The 9266-nt window shown below is 38.3% G+C and overlaps 1 long non-coding RNA gene across 1 annotated transcript; it reads left to right on the top strand.

The window, feature by feature from the left end:
• The first annotated feature begins 6665 nt into the window (after nt 1-6665).
• LOC131885114 (uncharacterized) lies at nt 6666-8085 on the top strand. The gene is made up of 2 exons (XR_009373794.1): nt 6666-7032; nt 7998-8085. It is a non-coding gene; the product is annotated as an uncharacterized LOC131885114 (long non-coding RNA).
• Nucleotides 8086-9266: the final 1181 nt, after the last annotated feature.

Below are 9266 nucleotides of genomic sequence, written 5' to 3'. Positions count from 1 at the left end.
AAAACCGAGATTGAATCCGGTTGGAGGATTGAAGTGGGAGTAGTGCTGAGACTAGTTCGACAAAAGACTGGAACCCGTCTAGCAGAGGACTCCTGTTTTTCACTGTACTCAAGTCAAACAAAAAGACTTTTGTTGCGAAATCTCGCACCAGCACTAGTCCTTCTTCCATCCTCAAACCGGATTCAATCTCGGTTTTCCATCCTAGTGTAAAGCCGCCCTAAAACCGCCCTAAAATTAATGTTCAAACAATACCTGAGTCTGGGGCTTTCGCGAGCTGATAACTGGGCCATCCTGGGTTTCTAGGTGCTTCCCTGTCGCGACCTCTGACGGTCAAATAATCCCTGTCTTTTGCCATTGGCTACTTGATTTATTGAATGTGATTGAGAATTTGGCTTCCATTTCGTTCGCTTCCTGCGACTGCCTATTGGCTATTGAGCTGAGAAAGGGCCCCCAATCTCCAACAAATGACATAAAGATAAAAAAACTGTATCATCTTCATGTATCATGAAATCATGTTTAAATAAAAATGCATATCCAATGAGACTTGCTTCTCCCAATAAAGATATGATTTCAAATGTTGACAACTTTTCTGTTGGTCACCTTGCTCCATCTATTGGTGAAATCATTGAAATAAGATATTGGCCACAATAGTCGCAGTCCAAATGATTTTGTATTCTGCACTTCTATCTAAAACCTGCCACAAAATGAGCCATCATTTACCACCTGATTTAAAGTGAAGGGACGCCTAAGTCTTTTTGGCGACTCATTAACAGGTATTGGAAGTGCAATCCAGGAGGAGACGTGGTGTAGTAGGTAGAGCATTTTCCTTGTACGAGAGAGGTCCCCGGTTCGAATCTCCTCCCCGACCTTTCTCTAGGAAACTTTTAGACGCTAACCCTTCCCACAGACTGAGAACCAAACTGATACGGACACGACGCTGGCTATCGGAAAAGAGTAATGACGATGTGATGGCCGGCTTCGCTGGCCGGGCGAGGCTCATCCCTCCGGCCCTAGCACTCAAATACAAAAAAACGATAGCAGAATTATATCAAATTTGAAATAAGCAGGACGTGAACCGTTACCGACAAAAATACCGCTTTACCGTTACCCTTACTTTTTAGAAAAAATAACGCGTTGCCATTACTGATACCGTTACCTTTGCAGAAAAAAAGCTGTCCTAAAACTGCAAAGACACGTTTTATACGATTTTTCTAACGTTCAAATACTTTGTGAATCAAACTCAAACCTCAGCCTCCCAGACCCAAATTTCTTAGGGATGGGCGTATTGTAGCTACTATGTGGAATCTAGTTCTTGAATATGAACGTTACCAAGTATGAAAATTCACTCACAGTAAGCTGTCAATGAAACTGTCAACTGAAGAATTTAAAACGCATTCCAATCATTACCCCGCCCAGGATGCAAGTTTGGATGCCAAGATGACCTTATCAGTTTTTGAGAGCTAATACAATTCAGCCAACAAGCTTTCTAGAATTTTTTAACCATATCAAATTCCCTACTCGCTAAAAATGGGCTACATTACTCCAGTCTTCAAGGGTGGGGATCCCTCCTTCCCAAAGAGTTACCGTCCCATCTCATTGACATCAAATCTGGCCAAAAGGAATGAAAAAGTGGTTAAAGAGTTTCTATTGGACCATCTAATCCAAAGTGGTCAAATCCCAAGTCTTCAACACGGTTTCTTGACTAAAATGAGTACAACTACCCAACTCATCGAGCACTTGGAACATGTGCGAGTAGTAATGACAAGCCATGATATAGTAGACGTCATCTACCTGGACTTTGCAAGGGCCTTCGATAAGGTGGACCATGGCTTACATTTGCAAAAGCTTGATAAACTCAGCATCCCCAAGAGTCTCTTAAGATGGATCAAATTGTTCCTTGAGAGAAGGAAACAGTGGTTCAAAGTGAGTCATATCTACAGTGACCCAGTTAAGATCACTTAGGCATTCCGCAAGGCACTATACTGGGGCCAATACTTTTTATCCTATCCATCTCACCTTTTACCTGGCCAGGTGAATAATTGCATGATTTCGTCTTCTGCGGACGACACCAAACTCATTGTTGGTAGAAATGCCCAAGATTGCTCCCTTTTCCAAGAGGACTTCAATAATGTATACAAATGGGTCGACGAGAGCAACATGAAACTAAATGGATTCAAATTCCAGATCATGTCATATGGCTCATTGGCTTTCCCTCCACATTACTTAGATAATGAGGGAGCTGAGATTGAAATTTTCTCTTGCATCAACGACCTTCATGTTACTCTTCAGGATGATGGAAAATTCAATATTCATCTCAGCGAGAAAATAACTAAAGCTGCTCAGATGTCAGCCTGGGCCTTACGCACCTTCAACAACAGGGATAGGTTAGCTATGGTTACCATCTACAAATCCATCGTACAACCCCATCTGGCCTATGCGTCATTGATTTGGAGCCCATATCTTGTTGGCGAAATAAACAAAATGGAGAGTAGTATTCTCCGGTGCTTCACTCGGCAAATCAGTGGAATGTCTAAACTCTCCTACTGGATTGACTTCAGCAGTACAAAAGAGACAGGAACGGTATGCCATATTACATACTTTTAAATGTATCCATAAGCTGTCCCATAGAACGGACATTAATGTCGTCCAACGAGACAATGAACGTGTTACATGCATCCAACCTCATTGGAACTACAACAATAATGCGACTGCCAAATCAATCACGCGTCACCCATGCCTTGAGAGAGGCCTAAGACTCTCCAATACAACAAACCGCCGTCCTCAATTTGGGTCATCTATGATGAAAAAAATCCTCTCCCCAAATTCAAAGAGGACCTGGATAACTTCCTCCAAAGCAATTCCAGAGCAACCTTCAATACCCGGGTATCATCGATCAGCAAATTCAAACTCGATTACTGATCAGATTAACTTTCGAGTGTTGTGTAAATATATTTGTGCCTTGAACCCATTCAAGACATCTGTCTGTATACGGTAAATAAATTATTATTATTATATTTGAAAAAATCAAAACTCCCAAACTATATTTCCTTAATACTTTGAAGCTTTTTTTGTAGGTGTTGGTAAGAAAATAAAAACGTGAAATGAGGTATTTTGGTATAAGAACATTTCCTTCAGGGAATGAATAAACTGTAACTGAAACCTATTTCTTTCACAAAGAATGCTGATGCCCATAAGGGGCCTCCCAAAAATATGATGTAGACTGTACACAAAAAGTCTTGTGTGTTGTCTTACATTTACTGGTGAACAATTTCTTCAGGGTTATCAAAAAATGACAATCATTAAAATCTTATAGGTCTTTGTAGTGTCATGCATATACATGAAAATTATTGACATGTTGAATCTAGAAACGAAAAAGAGTGCAAATATGACCCAAAAAGTGCAAATATACCATTTTGCACGTTTTTAGCTGTAATGATAACAATGCTCATCAAACATTCGTTTTTGTTGTAAATTTCTTCTCCAATTTAATTTTGCACACTGACAATAACCATGAAGCCTGATTATAGGTCAAGGGGTAACTTGTAGTGTAATTCAATGGCCTTACCAATAAATGTTCCTATGATTTTAGAATTATGGAATTTTAATTTGAGCATGGGGCAAAAACTTTGATTTTGATATCAGATCTCCGCAAACAATTTGTACATCTTATCATTAACCAGATGGCAGCGAAGGCCACCCCTTTGAGACTTGGAAGGCTATGGGCTCCAGCAACCACCCAGGCTGCCCTCACTCATTCAGAAAAGACAATTTGCAAATAACCAAACATGCGCCAAAAGCTGCGCTGGACAGGATGTTGTACAGATCCTTCAGTTCTTGATTAATGCCAGTTGACTCTCGAATATTCCCTCAAAAGAGGCTAGGAAATCCAAGATTTGTCACTTCAAACGCAAGATAGACCCATTCATCAAGGCTCCAGTAGTATGATGTTCGATTCTAAATATGTTACATAACTATTCAATCTGGACACAAACTCGAAATAAGTCTTTGTCTAAATTCACGTAATAATGATAATCATTTGATGATTGATGGATGATTTTGCGAGGTGTGTTTCGGCATTTTTACCACCGTACTAAACAAGAAAACACGAGGCGTTAGTAACATTTATTATTTAAGTTGCATCAGCACTTTCGTTATTTGTGTTTGTAAGGGGCACTGATTATAGTGGCATACTGTTATTGAGAGGGGTTATATTTCTGTTATATATGTGTAAGGATTGGCATGACTTGGTGATTGTTAGGGCGGATGCTTAAGCTTAATAATCTTGTCTACTGAATATCTAAAAGGCAAACAAACATGTGCAGAAATTCATTAAAAATTAAAACGTTGATTTAGTCAAGACGTTTACATATGCCATATACATATAGTCTTCAAAATGTTTTTAGGCATGTAAAATTTTAATGGAGGCTAGAACTCCATAAAGCAATAAAACCCAAGTTGTTCCTAATGATTTTCTGAGCTTCAAATTTGCAAAGATGTGTATGGGTACTTCCGCCAAAACTTTACAGGGCATTTTAACCACTCTGACAAAGCATTAATGACGAGTGAAGATAACGTAAGCCTTTGTCCCTCCAACTGCGATCGAGCTCGTCGCAAGATCTGTCATGTCCACCAATGAAGGCTATTTTGAGTTACAAGTTCAGAACTTTTTTCTTTGACTGCTTGTTTAATTACTTTTTCTTTCATTCTTTACTTTCGCTAAAGTTACAGTAATCAAAAGGTAAGAGAAAAGTTTAACAGCACTTCGGTAACTGGATTTTTTGCTGACAAGAATGAAGCGGAAAGAACACGATAACGGTTGAAAAGGAGAAATGCCATTTGGTGTCTCAATGCGTGCAACCTTGTAGTTAAAAATCTTATTTTTACATCTTTTTTATTCAATATCAGAGGTAAAGGGGTCGATTTTTTATCGACTTCAACAATAACAGATTTATATAATGTAGTAAGCAATTAAATGCCTCTATAATCTAGAAGAATTTATAACAACATATGTTACTTACGACTTCTCGCTACCATTGCAAAACAGTGGTAACAGATAGAGATTGGGAAGAAACGGTTCAATCTCGCCAAGTAAAGATATTTTTAGACAAGCATATATTTCTATGACACCAACACGCACACCTTACAGTATATATTCAGCACCAACGGTGTCAGGCCAATCAAATTATCTATCGGTTATGAACCAAACTCTCGACTATTATGTCCCCAAGTTCCTTTTTATTTTGCCACATAACTTAAAATTTCAATTTAGTGAAAGTCACAATTTATCTTTGGAATTTACTGACGCATTTTATATGATCTTTACAGATAAATGTTTCTCATAGTTCAAATTCCATCTTCTGATGGAAATATATCTTGCAATTCAATAATTCAATAAAATGAACAAGTACATTTTCTTGGGCTGAAGAAATAGGTGCTGTATTCATGGGGCAGAATTAGCTTGAATGTGTTCAAATAAGAAAAACCTTGATGCAAGGTTTTTGACATAACATGCATCTATTTCATTGAAACAAAAGCCGTTTTGTCGAACGTTCATTTATCTCTACAGAATACATGCATCAAACTGACGTCATATTTATTATCAAAGATAACTCTAAGTGTGAGTAGTCCTCGATTGACCTCGATGAACGAACAGAACAGTTGGGGGAGTTTGAAGCGATATAAGTATCAAGGCCACTTTGCTCTTACCAATCATTGACCTGGTGGGTGCAGCAAACTGCCGAGGGTATTCTTATTGCGGGCATATTATTCCTTTGGAAACCTAGCCAGGGGCAGAGAGCTTATCTCGAAAAAGGTGAATGTAGCCCTCTCAAGTCTCATTATGCAAAAGAACCTTCCAACATCTTCATTATAAGTGCTCACACCTCATAACTTCCTATTGGGATGAGTAGCAGGAGGCGGAGGGAGCAAAAAAGGAAGAGGATGTTGATATGAGTATCTAGGAACCAGAAACCCAGCTCATATGGACTGGACCACGTTTCAATCCATTTCTTTCAATTTTGGCCAAGAGAGGGAAAGTAGTTTTAATTTAGTTCCTCAGGTCTTTTATATAAAGGGAAAGTGTAAACAAACATCTTTTCCAACTTCAGCCGTGATTCAATTTGTGTTTTATTACCAATACTTCAACAACAGAATAACGGTTCCTTAATATGCAGTTAATTGGAAATAAGTCACAAATTGAATCTATGCATAGTGGAGGTTACTTGGGAATCTTATAATTGGTAAATTATTAAATTGGTAAAGTAAATTGGGGACAAACGTTGAAGACCAAATGACATGCCGTCCTAAATTTAATCTTTCAATGTTTAAAAAAGTTCCTGGTGAGATTTCTAGTGATAGGTTCAGTGATTCCCATCATGTTCTTTCCCAATTGCCACTCTTGCCTTCCCTGCATTACTCAACCTTAAATCATTCGCTCTATGTCGGTTAACATCGTTCCGATCTCATTGTGGACATATTGAAATATATCTTATACGTTCACTTTGAACACAAGTCAAAGTTTTTGGTCTCTTTTGTTTCATTTTCAGCTTTGTCCATTTGGTGTCTTAAGAAATAGTTACAATGGCCGCAGACATTACTTTGCACTTATTTTCCATCCTCCTATTTTTTCGTATTAGAACAACTTTTGCATATTTTGCCTTGATCTTATGCGTATTTTAGCTTTAAGAGCGTATTTTGCTGCATGTTTTGCACATCTAAGTGCATAGAACGGAGTGCTAAGAGCATATCTTTGTGGTCTCTACTGATAATTCTGAGATTAGGCGTCGCCTTCAGAGTGACTCAATTTTAGAGTTAGTGCCTGTAAGTAATTGGGACCTACATCAATCATGAAAGTTGTTCTCGTTCTCATTGTCATCACATGGGCTATGGTGTCAATTGAAAGTGCCTCTCCAAACGACTTTGAGCAATGCCTGGAGAAGTGTCCGGTAACAATGATGCATGCGCCTCTTTGTGGCACAAACGGAGTCACTTATAGCAACCCATCGCATTTGCGTTGCTTTAATAATTGTGCGGGTAAGATTTCAGAACTTCAACACCTAATGGATTATAAAGGCATAATGAGTGAAGAATGGTTAGTGTGCAACATGAATCAAATCGATTGTTGATTTTGTATTATAACTTTTTTATCAACTGATTGCCGAGTTAGAAATAAAAAACGTAAGAAGTTCTTCAAAGAAAGTAAAGTCGATTTCAATCAAACGTGCGTGCATTAAAGTTCTTTGCTTGCGATGTTAGAGTATCTAATTTGTCACAAAAGGTAGAGGTCAGTGAAAAAAAGTTCATCAAAACTTTGGCAAATACTTGACAATATGTTACTTGATCTTTTGGAATTATTTTCGGCTACAAGCTAGAAGGTGGGCAGAGTTTGAAATGTCATTGTCGCGGGCTCTCCTTTAATCAACTAGAATCATATATCTTTTTCTTATTTTGACTAAGTAGACCCACGAAAACAGGTAAGTGTCTAAAACCTAGGTTTGACCTTTTTTGATATATTTGCGACACTTATCAAGAACATCATTTTTGGGGGGAATGCTTTTTTGCATTTTTGGGAATTTTTTCTTTGACACTGAAATAATACTTGAAACAAATTGATTTCTTTTTCTGCTTCATTATAGTGACTCAGACATTTCTAAGTCAAGAGATTATAAAATAATATACACCATTATTGGGGACTTAGTTACAACGATAGAACGTCCTTTAATCATCTAAGGCAAATTTTTTCATCACGAGTTTAACTTTTTATCCAAATTTAGTGGATCTCATTTGCATGCTTAAACCTAAAAGAACATTTATATTGACCTTATTGCTAGCTTGATTCTAGCACAGTTGCTTTTATTCCTTCTTTGGTTGAATCTGTTAACGTGATATTCTTTTTGGATTCAATTAAGTAAGCAAATTCTAGCACATAGCCACCTATTTTGGCAATTATCACTACATTTATATCTAAGCCAAATCTGACCAATTTTGTTCTTTTTCAGGAACTTCAATTGAAAAGTCTTCGAAAGGACCTTGTCCATAAATTGTAACATCATGGATGGCAATAAAATACTGTTTTTAGTCATTCCACCCTCGTTGTCGTTTGCAATTTTTTCATGACATAAAAGCTCATTGTCCCAACGATGAGTTTGTTGTGAGGCTGTTGAGGCTAGCCAAGTTGAGCACTTAGATGATCCAAGATCAAGATGCTTTAGAGGCCAGTAGGGAATTGAAGCCTTCGAGCTCTCCTGGCCGTGATGAGATGCTCAGTCTTTCTCCAGGTTTTCTCGTATTTGATGCGTAGCATCTTGGATCACAGCAAGTTTCCCTCTTCTCTTAAGCTAGCTAATGTTGGTCCAATTTTCAAAGGCGGAGATAAGTCGCTCCCCAGTAATATTAGGCTGATTTCTCTCACTTATATTATGGCTAGTATTATGAGGGGGTTTGAGAAAATCATGAACTTTATACTTGAAGAATTTCTTGATGTCCATAGAGTCCTTCCTCGTAGTCGAGCATATAGAGCAGGTTATTAAGGGACTAGAGAGCCATGAATCAGTTGATGTAGTTTATCAGGTTAACAGGCTCTATGAGATTGGGATCCAAGGCAAGGTTCTCAATTGGTTAAGAAGTTTCATTTCTGGTAGGAAGCAATTGGTTAAGGTAGAGGGATCCATTAGTGACATACATGATGTCAATTCCCTCAGCCAAGTTCCTCAAGGATCCAATTTAGGTCCTCCCCTTTTTATCATATTTTTTGCTCTACTTCAGAATCTCAGTAGTGAAGTCAGTACCCCTTCGTATGTCGATGCAAGAAATCCTCCATGGTAGAAATGGTCAAGATTAAGTTTGTCTGGGGTTGCTGAGAGTAATATGGCCTTGAATGGAATGGAATTCCGCTCAAAAACCTTTGGGTCGACGCCATTAAATTTTCGACTCGGAGATGATGAAGGTAAAGATATTCATCAGGTCTCTTTCATAAGTGATTTAGGTGTATCCCTCCAAGGTAGGAGAAAGTTCAGTGAGTATATCCAGTTGAAGGTGGGCAAAGCTTTTCAAATGTGTGGTTGGATATATAACGCACATTTAAGTCCAGAGACAACATCACGATGTACAAGTCGAATGTCTTGAATATGCATCGCCCATTTGGGCTCCAATGTGTTCAGCAGGTTTGCAAAAGGTCGAGCAAGTCCAAAGATGTTTCACTAGGAACATCACAGGAATGAGAGAGCTCTCGTATTGGGAGAGACTAAAAAAATGGGACTGACCAGTGT

This window comes from Tigriopus californicus, chromosome 8 (assembly GCF_007210705.1).
Source record: "Tigriopus californicus strain San Diego chromosome 8, Tcal_SD_v2.1, whole genome shotgun sequence".
Classification (NCBI taxonomy): Eukaryota; Metazoa; Arthropoda; class Copepoda; order Harpacticoida; family Harpacticidae; genus Tigriopus; species Tigriopus californicus.
This window is presented reverse-complemented; position numbering and strand designations above follow the sequence as displayed.